We start from the raw sequence: 12,502 nt of genomic DNA on the forward strand, positions 1-12,502 counted from the left end.
ACTTACCTAATTTTCAAATAATTATTTAATACCACCTATTTACAAAACAATCATCAATATAAAGAGTTCCTATCTGTATTGTACTAGACAAAATTGATGAAGTTGCAATAATTTGTTAATTTGTTAGTAATACTAGGGTAATATTTTTTTTTTTTAATTTTATTAAATTAGAGATTCAATCTGCAGTATAATATTATAAAAAGGCATTAGTATTTTGATTTTTGAACTAAAACTATATACTATCATATTATATTCATATGTTCTTGTACACTACCTGTAGTGTTCAAAAAGTGAATTAAATTGTATCCATTTGTTAATTTTTTATTTACTCATGAAAAAATTTATTGTTAACCTATTACAATAGGTTAGTACTACTCAATATAATACGAGGGTATGACGAAAAGGATAAGACCTTTGATTTATGGCTTTTAATAGGCAGGTAGGTATTGTTTGAACAAATTTTTGTTGTTACTTAAATAATTTAAAGTTTAAATTTCAAATATCTTGAACAGTTCGAGCATAATCAAGTTTGAAATATTCAATCACAAGAGCAGATTTATTTTTTTTATTTTTTTTTTTAAGTGGAAACAGTAATTTATTGTGGTTACTTAAATGTGCACCTAAATGACTTAAATATTATAATATTATTTTACATGTTAAGATCTTTATGATCCCTATCGACACCTATTTCATAAGATATGTCATGGAATGTAGTAGAACTGAGTCTATTTATTATATTTTTTAGTTATTACTAGGGCTCGGATTTAAATGTTCTAAAAACTTCAGAAAAATGCATTATAAAACATGTATTTATGCTCTTAATTTGTAGTAATATACCCTATAAAATAAAAAATATGTAAAAGGGATCTCAGATAAGATAAGAAAACAACTTTGTCAAATTACATAGATTATAAATATAACTGTAAATACATTTTTTAATTAAAATAAGCAATATTACATATTATGCATTTAAAAACAATTCAGGTATTTGCAATAAAAAATAGTAAAATATAAAAATAATAAAATAATTTAAACTTATAGCTTACTTAGCTATTTTGGGATTATTTAGGAAAAACATGCAAATGATTAGTAATCCGGGCCCTAGTAATTATTTATTAATGTCTATTAGTAATGTTATTGGTTGATAATAGTTACAGATTTAATCATTGGTACCCACTACCCATATATACATATATTTATTGGAACACAGGGATACAATGTTAATTTAAATATATAAGTAGATTTTGTTAGAATTTGTATTAAAGTTGTATTTAGAGGGTAGTAGTATTAGTTGTAAATTTAATAATTAGTAAATTTTTAGGTTAATTAAACACAGTGGTGTAACTGAGGGCTCGTAGATCCCGCGTTGCAGGGGAGCCCACTGTCATAGGGTTGTATTTGGTATAACAATATATTAGGGACTCATTTTTAACATTTTTTTATTTTTGCGGAGGGGCCCAAATTTTTTTGTTACGCCACTGATTAAACATAAAATTAGTTTTATTTTTCCATCCTAATCAAAATTATATTAAATTATTTTTTTATAATTAATTTAAAAAAAAAAAATGTTAGAATCTTTATAAATTGTAAATTTATTACATTTTAAACTAAGATTTCATTTATTAATATTAAATTATTTTGTAAAAATACTGAAAATTTGGACTGGTTTTGCCAAAATGATCAATGACTGCTTACATAAAACAACTTGAATATTTTTTTTCTTGCTTTGTACTTCCATTATACAGAGTTCAATGAATCATTCTTTGCTTATCATAGATTATCTTGTATTAATTTGTCCAAGTTTTGAAAGGTCTCTAATTCATTTTTAATAATTCAACCATGAAACAAAATATTTGACTATTCTATTACATTTTTGATTTGATGTGATTAATTAATAAATTCTTAATCATGTAAGACATTGAACGCCAGTTTAAAAATAAATTTAATGCACGTTACCATTTTTAAAGTTATTGAATATAGTAAAACTTCCATATAACAAACTTCCATTTAATTTAATTAACTGTTTAAAAAATTATTTTTGGGTACCATAACTCATTGTTAATTATGCACTAATTTTATTTAAAGAAATTTCTCTATAATATAATTTTTTTTAGTTTCTCATGACCCTTTAATTATTAAATTAAATCCAAGTTAAGTTATAAGTTTATTTATAAATATTAAATAATAAATACAATATAGATGATATAACTTTGAAATTACTCAAAAAAAAAAAAAAAAATGATTTTGTCTGAATTTGTTTTGTCTATGTTGTTCAACGGTTAGAGAGAGAAAACAAACATTCCTTAAGAAGATTCATAAATGTGATGTATATTAATATATTATGTATCTATTCGTTTAAAATTTTTGTATAAAATGTACATTTTAGTTCATTTTTTATAAATCAAAATGAGTGGAAGAGATCATGATATAATGTATATTATTTTATCGTATTTATTAATTTTGTGGTGAGTGGGGGTGTTAAAGTTGTCATAAAGTTAAGGCCTTGCAGAATTTATCCCACCCAAAACCTCACAAAGTCTAATGCCAGTCCTGTCTATTAACATACTAAGTTTCATTTGAATCTATTTAGTTATTTAGGTATAATTAAGTAACAAACATCCAAATACAAACTTTTGAATTTATAACATTAGTAGAAGTATAATATATAAATTATATAAAATAATTTTTTAAATCCAGATGTACAGTCTTATTACTATTATTTAAAAAAAATATTAATACCAAAAAACTAATCATTAAATAATTACTAATTACTTTATTATTGAATAAAATATATTGATGGGTATTATAGTAATATTATAGTAGGTACCAATATTGTAGTAGCTTTGTAAATCTGAGTTAATTAATCATTATGTAAGGTATCAGCTCTCAGGAAAATAAAAAAAAATGTATTAACTTACATAATGTAGATTATTCATCAATTCATCATTATTTACAATTAATGTAATATTAAATTTATGAATTATTTAAGTAAAAATCACAAACAATTTACTTAGTTTATAGTTAAAAAATAAAAAATTATCTCTTGAGCTTAAATTTTTGATAATAAATAGAATAAAATATACAGAACTTATGGAATTAAAAAAAAAAAAAAAGTTAGTTGTGTGGAAAAAATTATGTATATCGTATTTTAAGGTAAAAACAATTTAAATGTTAGTTAAAATGCTTAAAAGATTACTTGGACATTTTTTGGTACACAATATGTCCTAAAAGTTTCTCATTAACCTATATAATCTTTGTGAGACTATAATACATCAATTTAAATGTATTTAAATATAGTTTTAAACAATAATCAATAAAAATTTCATTTTAATGACATATGGTACCAGGTTCAGCTACTAATTATTGTCATTACTAATTACCTAATTACTTGGATAGTTTGACTACTGTTGGTTCTAATACATTATATAACAGGGGTGGCCAACATGAACGTGTTTGCGAGCCATATGGACAAATACAATAAATCATGCCAAATATTTATAAATACATTTTATATAATTTGATACATTTTAATAAACGCTTACCAAAAAATTAAAATGTATAACAATAGTAAATAAACTTTAATTTTATAAATATTGTGGGCCATGACAAGAGCCACATGTGGCTTGCTGATCGCAATTTGTCCACCTTCGTTATATAAAATATTTAGTATTCATTTTAGAAATTTTAACTATTTATTTTACTAACAAGTAAATAAATTAGTCATTTTAATTGTTTAATATGTGTGATTAGAGTTAAAAGTTTTATAGCTTAAGAGTTTTAAAGCTTCTATAGTAGTTTTTTATTATAAAAAATAATATTGATGGTATTGTTATAAAATATTTGAGAAACTTAGCTACTTAGCTCACTTTTCCCTCTTGAATTGCATATACTTAAATATATTTGAAAAAAAACATTGCTGGATAAACAATATTTTTTGCCAGTTATTGAAAAAACTGTAACTATTTAGATCAGCAGTTCTCAAACTGTGGTACGCGAAAGACTATATGGTGGTACGCGTTAGGCCAAATGGTGGTAGAACGGAAAATTAAAAATAAATATTCAATTCTGATCTTATTGAAAATTTGTTGTTTAATTCATATTTTATTTTAAAAAACTAATTAATAAAAACAATTATATTGTAGTATTTTACTGTCATATTATTTAAAATAAATGTATTTAACTAAAAAGTAAAGTATTTAATTGTACAACTTAGATCATTCTATTTTTAGTCATCAGTGGTATGTGACTGATTAATAATACACCTAAGTGGTACGCTAAAAAAAAAATTTGGGAACTGCTGATTTAGATACATTGATTTTCCATGCAGATATTCATAGTTATAAGAGATGTTTAACTGTATACGTCACTGGTTGTGTATTACATTTGGTAAATAGCTGTGAGGAAAATTGTTTTTTTTTTTTTCAAAATGTTTAACGTGGTGTAACTATTACATAATATACAGTTTTTGTTTTTTTTTTGTCGAATGTTTTGAACTTGTAACTTGTGGTCATAATTTTATAAGGTTTATTAAAACTTGTGAGAAGTATAAAGTATCTATTATTTTAATTTATAGGATAGGTAAGTTTGTTAGTTTCCTTTAAGTATTTAAAATATTTAAGAATTGAGATTGGACTTTTTATTTAAATAGCAAGATAACAAGAGAAATTTGTTGTTATATTTCATATTATTAGTTTAATAGTATATTGATACATTTTCGTTTTTTTGTAGCCTTCTATTAGATTTTGAGGGAAGCGATAAATTTCATGTTTTTATGTGTGTTTGTCATTAATTTTAGGGACAGTAAAAGTTGAATCTTTAATCTCGATAATGATTTCTTATTAAAAATTAGATCTAATTGGTACTTTGTTGGAGTAAGGATTTTTGAAAAATTAGTTATGTTAAAATTATTATTTTTTGTTTGTTAGTTATAACTCAAAAATGGGACTTAAAATTTTTATTAAAAATGTATATTAGCATATTCTAGTTATAAAATTATTTTTGAAATATTTATAAGAATTTTGAATTTTTTATTTTGATTTTTTTATGATATTATTTTATTACAATATTCTTTTATAAGCACTTAAAGTTAAAATGTTTACAAAATTACCGACGATTGTAGTACAATATTCATAAAATTTTAGATTCTAAACGAAGTGATGTATGTATTGATTTTACAATGATGTGTGCTGGTTTTTTTTTTGACTGTGTACTGCATAATTTGTCGAAATAATGCTTCAATTTAAAATATCAGGGGTAGTTTCCAATGGAAAATTGAATATCCTTGGTCGCTTGGTGCATTATAGAGGTCAAGAGTTAAAAGTTTTCAAAAATATCGGGGTAAAAATAAGAGTGACGGAAAAACGCGGATTTTTACGCAAAATCAATTTTCAAAAAATCGAATTTTCTATATTGATATAACTCAAAAATTAACCAGTGTAAATACTTGAAATTTTCACCAAATTTTTATATTAGCATTATCTATACCTACATGGTTATATTTTCAAAATAATCTGATTTTATTTTATTAGCTATTTATAGACAATTGTCATTTTCGATTTTTCTAAGTATTTTTTTTTAGAGTGTCGATAAAAAATCTTGAAAATGTATTACAAGGTTTCTTATAATTTGTTCTTATTGTAGTTAAAAAAAAAAATTAAAAATCGTTGGTCACAATTTTAAATTATCTATTAAGTGTTCAATGCAAGTTTTTTTTACAAGAAGTATAAGAAAAAGTTTATTGCAATTTTACAAATATTTTTATGAACATCTGAAGTTTTAATTTCGTTGAAACTTGAAATAATTATTTTCGTTTGGTACTCCATGAAATTTTAAAAATATTTAGACTAATTTTAAGCTACTTTTAAGTATTTAAAATTTTCCAAGTTTCTTAGTTCCTAATTTTTTGAAATGTGTTAATGATGATTAATATGCAATGGCGTTATCTACATAAGCGTTCTTTGCTTATTTTCAATCGTAACAACGTTTTCATTTAAGTATAGGTTAAAGTGTAATTAATAGACTAAAATAATATATTTAAAAAAAAAAAAAATTATTTTTGTTTTAATGATATGAAAATAAGAAAATCAAATTTTAAAATTTAAATATCGAAATACTCAATAATAAGCAATTAGTTACGATATATTCATAATTTAATAATTTGGTTTTATAAAGATTTTTAATTATCATAATGAAATTAACTGGACTATATCATTTTAATGTAAGAAAAACAATTTTTAAAAGAACAAGTCTTCCTAAATATTCTATCTATAATCGTATCTATAATTACGTAATTCATAAAATTAAAATTTTCTATACCGATTACTGGCCACTGGGAAAAAAAATTTTTCTAAAGTTACTGCAATGGAATCTTGTTACTTTTTATTTGTTTTATATTATTTACTTTTGTTTCTTCGTGGAGTATTTTGGAATCTAATTGTATAATGGTTATACTAATTTAGTTAACAAATCTTACTACTTAGAATTAAACATCCAAATAAAAAATTATTTTTTATTTACATCATTGTACTTTTAAAAAGTATGTTCATTATTTTAGATTATTATCTATATTTTGTTTTGTTTATTTTTATTAGTTAATTATTTTAGTTGTTATTGCTTCCTTCCCATTGAACTAGGAGACGAACCTGATAGTATCTAAATCCTTATAAACCAGCCACACCCATGTAAACAGATATTTGAAATATTGGAACACCCCACCCAAAGTAATCAATAATTTATACATCCTATAAGAAAATCCAACATTCTTTGTTCGGATAGCATGCTAACCTTTACTTATAAGAAATATTTTTTACTCTAGAGTTTCCTGTAGTACCCATAAAAAGCCTTTTTCCTTTTGCCATAAAGACGAATAGAAGTTGAAGAAATAAATAATACTTAATATTAATTTAAGTTATCATTTTTTATTCTTGTATAATATTATATTACATTATGTAATTTTTCATAAATTTCATTAATGTCAAATGCTGAAATACGTCAGTCTCAGTCCGGATTGAGTTTTTTTGTTTAATGACTAGAAAAATGTGTATAGAAAATGCTAACAATTGAAATTGATTAAAAGTAATAATAAATTTATTAGATAAAAAGGCAACCTACTGCTGTGTTGTAATAAATTAACATACCTTTCGATTTCGTGATTATTTGACGTTTGTTATTACTATGACAAGGAAGAATTAAATACAAATATTGATGTAATATATATATGTATATAATGTACTAATATTTCAATTAGATAAATAATAAATCGTTATTTGGTGAAAAATGTATTTATTTTTGATACTTATTTTCTTTTCTCTTAAACTTTCATCGGCGGAAAGAATTTTAGTGCAGTGGTTTTTAATATATTTTTAAATTTTCTGAAAACAAAATTTGTTGAACTATAGAATGTACTTTAAAAGAAGAATAATAATTGGATTTTATTGCTGAAATAATGAAATGGCCAAAAATGGATTTAGATTAATTAGTCAAATTGATTTGTGTGGTTGATAGTACTTGATTTAATTTTAATAAAAAAAGAATTCCTTCCTTGAAGTTAAAAATATTCACAAAATAAATTTTTTATAGACTTGTTTAAATGATTTGAGCAAATTTATTTATTATATAAGCTTACAATAAAATTAAATGCGATTAATATAATTTTTCTTATACATATTTAAGACATTTTAACCTAACTTATTAAGTTTTAACTTCAATAAATATATTATCGGTGTTCTATAGTATCTTAATAGTTCTTTTAATCTCATTTCCTATTATTCTATCCATTAAAATTTTTAAAACCGATAACAATATTTATATAAATAATATATTAAAAAGTGTTAATGAGTATTAATTTTTATTTTCAAATTAATTTTTTTGTACCAAGATTATTATTTACGTTTTTATATTTTATGAACTACATACGTTGCATATTCGTAAGTTTGCGTAAGTTGTTACTGAAACAATATACCTAGGTACCTAGGTATGTATACTGTGGTACTGTCAATGCGTGTATATATAGTACAAGTATGTTACACTATACAATGTACATTGTACATGTATAATACACTTATGTAGCCCCAATGTGAACTAGTACGTGTCAAATCTAATTATAAAAAAATGAATACAAAACATTGAAATATAAAATTTATGAAAAATAATAAATTCATAAAAATTCTAACCCAAGTTTTTAGTTATTTCTATAATATTTAAATTCTGAATAGAGATAATAATTATTGATTAGTTATAAAGAAATATTTACAATTTTTAGTTTTTAGTATACTTAAATATGTATGACTATTATATACCTATATTTGTTTTTTTATTTTTTTATAAAACCGATGACAATTAGACTAATTAATTTCCTAGCTTGTATACAAGCTACATAATATGTTCCACAGAAATTAAAACAGTTATAGTAGGATCGGAATAATAGTAAAAAAGTTGGAGAGTTTCCCTAATGTATGATTTGAAGTTTACCTTATAAATTATAGAGTAGGATAAGCCACTGTAAATGAAAATTAAATTTAATGATTAATCATTGCATACGAAAATCGATTCTAAGCTAAGAAACTTGTCTCTATTTTTAAATGGATAACTTATCATTTAATTTTAATACTATTAGTAAAACAATTCGTAGAATAAATATTTGCCAAAAAAAAAAAAAAAAATGCATTTATGTATTAGAATTTTCTTTTCATAACTTAATTTAACAATAAAAAGATTTTCGTGTATAATTTATCAATTGTTTGTGTTTGATGAATGATTGTATTATTTTGAAATGTTATGAAATAATAAATTTTAACTTTTTTAGTATATTATTTCCCGAAAAAACGTATACAAGGTAACATACAAATGCATATAATTCACTCAATCGGCTGTTAATATTTTTATTGTTTTTAGTAATAAATCGATAAGTTAATATTTTATAAAAAAAATAGTACTTAATAGTTTTATAATTATTAAAAATTTTTATTATTAATTAATAATTATTGTAGATTGTATAGTTGATAAATATAAAAATATACGACATACCACATACGTGCTTAACTATTGTACTAGCCAAACTAAAATTCCTTAAATTCTTCCTTTAAGAAAAATATCTCTGTGATCAATTACTAACGATGACGTTTTAAATCAAATATTTTTTTCATTGAGTTCAATTTTAATAATATATAATATTAAACATGTATTATATAGTTGAATTTTTTTGATATTCTTGTTTTTTCAGAATAATTAAACAATATATCGGTTTGTGAAGTGTATAACTAAATGTAAGCGACTATTAACATTAAAGGGAATTGATTACTTATATCATCAAGTGTCCAAAACCTACAAAAGGTTGTTTAAATTATACGTTTTTAATAAATTTTATATTTACTTTAATATTAGTTACAACACAACTGATTCTACATTGAACACAGATTTGCTATGTTAAATTTTTGAAAGACGGAGATATACGTGTTGGATCGTTGTCCTCTTAATTATTTGAAAGTTCAGTAATATCTATATTTTAATTTTTAACTTATTTATTCTATAGACTATATAATAGACAACAGCGTAACTGCGTAATGCCTTATTTAGTTATTTGTTGGTACACTCATGAGTCATGACTAATAAATTTATATTATGGTTTTTTTGGTGAAAATGTTTCTCAAAATTGAAATTAAATAAATAAATGATTGAGTTACTTAGTTGTTAGGTTATTGTAGGAGTTAATTTTTTTTTTTTGACGAACAATTGTTTTTACACTCAAATAAATCTATTAATAAATACACGTTTCATTATACATTTTTATCCCCTCCAAAAATCACATCGTTTATTGTACCTATTCATTTTTATATTTTTAAAAGTTATTTTGTTTATCGTGATTCGTAGAGTTATAAAATAACATGCCGCTGTGAGGAGTGAGGGGGAAACACATCTACTACACCCCCGCATGGATGACATTTGATTGTATTCACCCGCTGACATGGTATAACCATCAGTCTTTCACTCATACTTGCGGCTTGCGGACGTATGAAAGTTGATTGTTAGACCGTAAGCGTGCTTAGTTTTTATGGTAGTAATAAATTATTTAGAAAAAGCTAAAACCATTGTGGTTTAAACGTTGAAAGTTTTCTCAATATTAAATAAACATATAACTAGTCTAATATATAATTTAATATATATATTCTATTACTATCTATTAAATTATGCGAAAATTACAAGTTATTATTCTCAAATCGTAATTATAATAAAAAAAAAAATATTTATGTGATCAATTTTGGCCAGCCGTGAATAATTGGCAAATTACAATTTATTTTTATTCTATTTCAGTCGATTTGAGTATGGAAATTTAATATAAAAACGTGTGTTATGGTTATTTCTGTATACCTACAAGTATTCAAAAAGGTATGTTTAAAAGTTCACACGTTATTGGAATGTAGTAAGTTTGTCTTTCGATGATTATACAAAGTGATTTTTTCATTGACATTTCATAACATATAATATATTTATAAACATAATTTAATAATATTTTCATCGTAATAAATAATAACAGTTAAAAGTAATTTTTTTGTTGTTATTATGTCATTAAATTGCAATTAATTAATACGATTTTTAAATGATATTATTTTATCGTGCAATTTTTTACTTAAAATATGTTTGGACTAGATAAAGTTACTGAACCTTGTTGTTATCTGAATACTTATTTGAACAGTCGGAGCGGATACATTTAAATTGATATATTCTTCTTCACGTTTTTCTTATCGAACATTTAAAGTTTAATTGATTATTTGTTATATTAGTATACTATTATAGTCTACTTGGTTATTAAAATTTTATGTTGTGTATACTGTCAACTGTTACTCAGTGTAGTTGTTCAACTGTAATATTTCAAAGCTATTTCAGTATTTTATTTGTGTTAGTGAGTAATGAAATATTTTTTAGTTATAAATATTAAAATTCAATGTTTTGGGGCTGTCGTTTTTTTTTTAAATTTGTAATTTTAAAGTTTAAACTACATCTCAATTAATATTTTAAAGTATTTAGGTTACAATTATTACTAATAAAGTAGGTATCTATATAATATTATCTATAAATTAATACAATTCGACAATGTTTACCTTAATTATATTATTAATTGAGGATATACGTTTAGTATATTTTTATGGTATTAATTGTCTTTGAATGTTTTAATGATTAATTTATACACACCTATTTGAATAATAAATATCTATTTAAATCGAGTTTTAAATTAAATTAACTAATAAAATATATGTGTTTAATTGAAATTTAATTGTATAGAATGTGTATTTTATTACATTATTTAGTATTTACTAAACTCAAATAGCTTGAATGATTTATTTTTTTAAAGCTTACTGCAACTGTTAAAATGCTATATTCTATTATACGTAATATATCTAATTACATCAAGTGTTCTGAATATGATAAAGAGGTTACGTGTCAGTAACGAGTTCAGTGGTTCTTATTGTTTTTATTGTTACTATTAAATCTTGAAAAATATTTAAAAATATTTATTTATTTATTTAGTTGTTAAATTCGATTTTTATCTAATTCATATCATTTGAAAAATAAATTATAGTCATGATTTCCCGTTCGTGAAAATCGTTCGATAATAAAATAAATTAACGTTATATATTATATACTTGCATAATTATCGTTTACAGGATGTTTCATTTTATGATAAAATAGCGCACATAGTTACTTTTAAATTGTTTTAATGTAGGTAGGTACCTGCAGAGTACTTTCGTTTTTAAATGTTCTAGATGCTTTTTACTTAAATAATCATCCAAGTAAATTTGTTAAGTATTTACTGTTAGTTCGGCTCAGTGGAATTAGAAAAATATTATTTTATAGTATCTACTTACCTATTAATTGTATATTGTAGGTGGTTAGATTTAGCCTACAATAATTTCGTACATAAAATTACTAATATTTTAATAACATGAATTACTTTAATTTTAGTATAATGTATGTAATGGAATTTTAAAATAGTTTTACTTTAGTATCGTTGAGTGTAGATTGTACAATCTATATTATTGAATGGTTTGTATGCATTGCAGCGCTCGTTTACAGTGAATGTCACATTTCACTAAACAAGTGTTACCCACGTTAATTAGTCATTCGAGCAGTATACCTATGTAATATATATACACACAATTTAAAAAAAAAAAAAAATGTTAAACCTCGTAATAATGATGAAAATATACAATATTGAATATTTCAATCTGATTTTATACCATTACTAAAACAGTTCTTTTTTTTTTTTTTTGTTTAAAGAATCGACTAAACTTGGATGTTTATTTTAACAATAATTAAACATTATTTTTTCATTACTATTCATAATATTATTTTTGCAAATTATATGGGTTCGAATTATATTTTTAAAAATGACGATTAATTTTTTTATTTTAAAAACACTGTACAATATAATAAAAAAAGGGTTTTTTTTCATTAATTAAACTCAATGGGTAAGATTTGAACAAATTATTATTTATATTAAGACAAT

At 22.7% G+C, this 12,502-nt stretch overlaps 1 protein-coding gene across 3 annotated transcripts in view; it reads left to right on the plus strand.

Annotated features, from left to right (window-relative positions):
- The window catches only part of LOC114125064 (probable phospholipid-transporting ATPase IA), a 31,522-nt gene that overhangs the window by 1,522 nt on the left and 17,498 nt on the right, over positions 1–12,502 (plus strand). The window lies entirely within an intron of this gene.

Source organism: Aphis gossypii, chromosome X (genome assembly GCF_020184175.1).
Source record: "Aphis gossypii isolate Hap1 chromosome X, ASM2018417v2, whole genome shotgun sequence".
Taxonomy (NCBI): Eukaryota; Metazoa; Arthropoda; class Insecta; order Hemiptera; family Aphididae; genus Aphis; species Aphis gossypii.